Source organism: Sus scrofa, chromosome 6, assembly GCF_054392235.1.
Source record: "Sus scrofa isolate SSC_HxYL_T2T_F1_AM1 chromosome 6, Sscrofa_HxYL_maternal_Yorkshire_Landrace_v2.0, whole genome shotgun sequence".
Lineage (NCBI taxonomy): Eukaryota > Metazoa > Chordata > Mammalia > Artiodactyla > Suidae > Sus > Sus scrofa.
Genome location: NC_139388.1, coordinates 119,362,551 through 119,366,476, shown reverse-complemented (window position 1 = coordinate 119,366,476; position 3,926 = coordinate 119,362,551). Strand labels below are relative to the sequence as shown.

Below are 3,926 nucleotides of genomic sequence, written 5' to 3'. Positions count from 1 at the left end.
AGGTATCTGTCTCCAAGATCACTCACTTACATGACCTCAGTTCCTTGCTAAATGGACTTCTTTATCCTGTCCAAGACACGACAGCTGGCTTTTCCTAGAGCAGGTGGTGTGAGACACAAAGAAAGAGAAAGGTAGATAGGGATGGAGAGAGAGAGAGAGAGAGAGAGAGAGAGAGAGAGAGAGAGAGAGAGAGAGAGAGAGAGAGAGATAGAGAGAGAAGGACCAAGACAAAAGCACACTGAGTCCCACAACTTGATCTTGGGAGTGGTGTATCATTTCTTTTGCCATATTCTATTGGTCACACATACCAACACTGGTAACAGTGTGTGTGGAGATGGCAAAAAGGAGCAAATACTCGAAGATGGGGATCTTGAAGGCTCATCTTTGAAATAGTCTATCACACCGTAACTGCTGAAATGTCTGAATATAACTGATAGAAATTTTGCCTCAAAGTTTTATGGTGAAATAATGGACTTTGCATTTCATAGAATGTACTTATTTTAGTATTGTTCTCAACGTTGTTATCTATTGATGTTTTATCCATGATTAAATGTTATAGGACATATTTTATTTATTTATTTATTTATTTTACTTCTTAGGGCAGCACCCATGGCATATGGAGGCTCCCAGGCTAGGGGTCGAATCCGAGCTAGAGCTGCTGGCCCATGCCACAGCCACAGCAATGCCAGATCTGAGCCGAGTCTGCGACCTACACCACAGCTCATGGCAACGTGGGATCCTTAACCCACTGAGCAAGGCCAGGGATGGAACCCATAACCTCATGGTTCCTAGTCAGATACGTTTCTGGTGTGCCACGAAGGGAACTCCTAAAGTGCATATTTTGTAATAAATGAAAGTTAATATATTTTGATATACTTTACTCCTGTATATTTATAATGAATGGAATTATTAATATTTTCAAGGACTTGTAGAAATGGGGAATAAGGCTCTTTGGGAGACACAGACATACATACACACTAATTTTTTCTGTTTGTATTAGTCATTGAATGAGAATAATAAAATATGCTAGAATGAAACAAGACTGCTCTAAATCTAGGGCACCACTTGCACAATGGGGAATATAAGCCCGAGTTTTAATTAGACAGTATTGGAAACTTGAAATTGAGGTCTATTTTTTTTTTCTCTCTTCACTGGTTTGTTTTTGCAGCAATAATAAAAAGGACTATTTTAAATTGCTGACTTCCTATTCTATGCTATTGGAACAAGTGAGAAAATGAAAACAATACAGAGAAGGCAGTAAATGAAGGTAAGGCAATAAATGGATTAACATTAGATTTGTTTCATTTAATTATGTCCATTAACATAAAAGATTTTTTCATATTTTATGAATTTTCTTTTTTTAATTCAAGTGAATAGCAGCCATTTCTCCCTGTGTTGATATTTCCAGTTGGATTTGGATGATCCTAAATGATTTTTTCCCACTGAGCAGGGCCGATCTGGCCTTTTGCATGAGGCCACTTTGTAGATTCCTCTATTTCCAATGTAATGTCTAAGAACCTTGTTATTTTATTTATTTATTTATTTGTTTATTTATTTAATTTATTTAGTCTTTTTAGGGCCTCACCTGCAGCATATAGAAGTTCCCAGGCTAGGGGTCGAATTGGAGCTGTAGCTGCTGGCTTACACCACAGTCACAGCAACGTGGGATCTGAGCCACATCTTCGACCTACACCATAGCTCATGGCAACACCGGTCCTTAACCTGCTGAGTGAGGCCAGGGATTGGGCCAGCATCCTCGTGGATACTAGTCAGTTTCATTACCAATGAGCTATGAAAGGAACTGCAGAAGCTTGTTTGTTTGTTTGTTTTTCTTTCCTTTTTTTTTACCACAAGATAACAACAGCACTTTAACTTTTCTCCTCCACATCCTGTTCTGCAGCTTCATTGGCCCTTTTTGCCTGGATACCAAAGAGCCAGGCATTGGCGCAGGCCATGCAGAGACTGGCAGAGGCCTTGAAGTTCTTCTCGTCAGTGATATGACTCTGGCTTTCTCCCTCTTGTACACGTTCTGAATGGGCATGACTGGTCCCGTCAGCTGGATGGCCAACTTGAGATCTTCAGCAGAACTGTCACCCTTCTTGGGGGCCGAGGGCTTCCTGGGGAAGAGGATGAGCTTGGAGCTGTACTCCTTGAGCCACTGTACGTTGGCCTGCAGGGACTCCATGCACTTGTTCAGCCGCCAGGGATCCGCCGAGATTCCAAAGGTCCTGGCCACCTTCATGTGGATTCCCGCCACACTCAGCTCCTCCAGGCTGCAGCCTCTGCCGGCACGCACCTTCATGTGGTATCAGACCCAACCGTAGGGCATTTCACCACCTGTGGCAGCCGGCTGGACGCTGGGCATGGGGCGATATGGAGGGCCTTGGCCTACTGGGCCTTGCTCTGCGGATCTTGCAGGCGGGTTGGTTGAACCACATGGCCACGCGCCACTGCCAGTCCTTGTGGAGGTGGGGCTTCAGGATCATGCCATTCCTGCTGGGCACCATGGGTGCGGTGGACTGGCCTCTGAGGGCCAACGGCAGGGGAAAGCCAGAACCTTATGAACTCAGTATTTCATCACTTAAAATAGTAACTGCTGGAGTTCCTGTGGTGGCTCAGTAGTTAAGAATCCAACTAGGAACCATGAGGTTGCAGGTTCGATCCCTGGCTTTGCTCAGTGGCTTAAGGATCTGGTGTTGCCATGAGCTATGGTGTGGGTCGCAGACGAGGCTCAGATCCTGCATTGCTGTGGCTCTGGTGTAGGCCGGTGTCTACAGCTCCGATTAGACCCCTAGCCTGGGAACCTCCCTACACCATGGGAGCGGCTAAAGAAAAGGCAAAAAGACCTAAAAAAAAAAAAAAAGAAGAAGTAACTGCTATGGCATGAATTAATTCTTTCCTCAGTACAATCTAAACCACTGCTTCCCTCCTCCTTTGTTCATTGACAATTATCCTCTAGATTTCTTTTGCAATGTAAATGCAGGTAGGAATGAGAGTTGCCATGAGAAGTCAGATGTGGATTCGCTCACCAGCCCCTTCCCCCTATTTCCTTGATGGCTGGAAATAAAAAAAGGAAAGCTTCAGGCATATGCTGATCAGAGAGGAGAGAGAATAGAGAAGCTGGCAGTGGCCAAGTCCTTGCTGTTCTGAGCTGGTGGCCATACAAGCTGTGGCTCAGACTTCTACCGTCATCTATGATCTGTCATTGCTCCTTCATATATTCAGATTCTAACTGGAATCTTAGAGCTGAGGCAACAAAGACCCATTTTTCCATTAGACACTTGGGCACAAGTCTAAGACCCCAGAGAATTCAGGGGCCTCTGAATGTATCTTGGACTGGAAAAAGAAATGTTGGATGTAAAACATAAAGAGAGAATCTAAACAAATAAATAATGTTTAATTAAGTGTCCACAAAATGTAATATTATGTCATCTTTGAACCTGAAGAGAATTTGTCGGGTACATTTTTTCTCAAATGGCAATAAATGCACAGAAATAATAGCCAATTATAATTAAATGATGGGCTCATAGGTAAGTAATTTTAAAAGCGATTTTTATAACCCTCCTTGTAAAAAATTTAAAGCAAATTTAATATGGTTTCTGGGAACTTCCCGTGGGTTAGATATGATGAAGGGTGAGGTCAAGAGTACCTGTTGCTGAAACTCGGCCTCTGTCCACTGGTGCTGAATAGAAACTGGTTTTGGGGTGGAGAAGAAAAAAACTAGCTTTTATTCCTTTGCCATAGAAAGGAGGCCACAGCAGGCTAATGCCTTAAAGACTGTTCCTTCCATTGGCAAGACTTGCAGGGAGTTTAAAGTAAAAAGGAGAAAAACAGGTTTTCAGATAGGAGACAGGACTGGAGAAAACTTTCATTCTTTTCTCTTTAGGGGAATCTTTGTCATCAAGCTGATGTCAGGAGATCTTGGC

General features: G+C 43.2%; 1 pseudogene; it reads right to left on the bottom strand.

Moving 5' to 3' along the window:
* Positions 1–1,868: 1,868 nt before the first annotated feature.
* Positions 1,869–2,507, bottom strand: LOC100516324 (large ribosomal subunit protein eL13 pseudogene; annotated as a pseudogene).
* Positions 2,508–3,926: the final 1,419 nt, after the last annotated feature.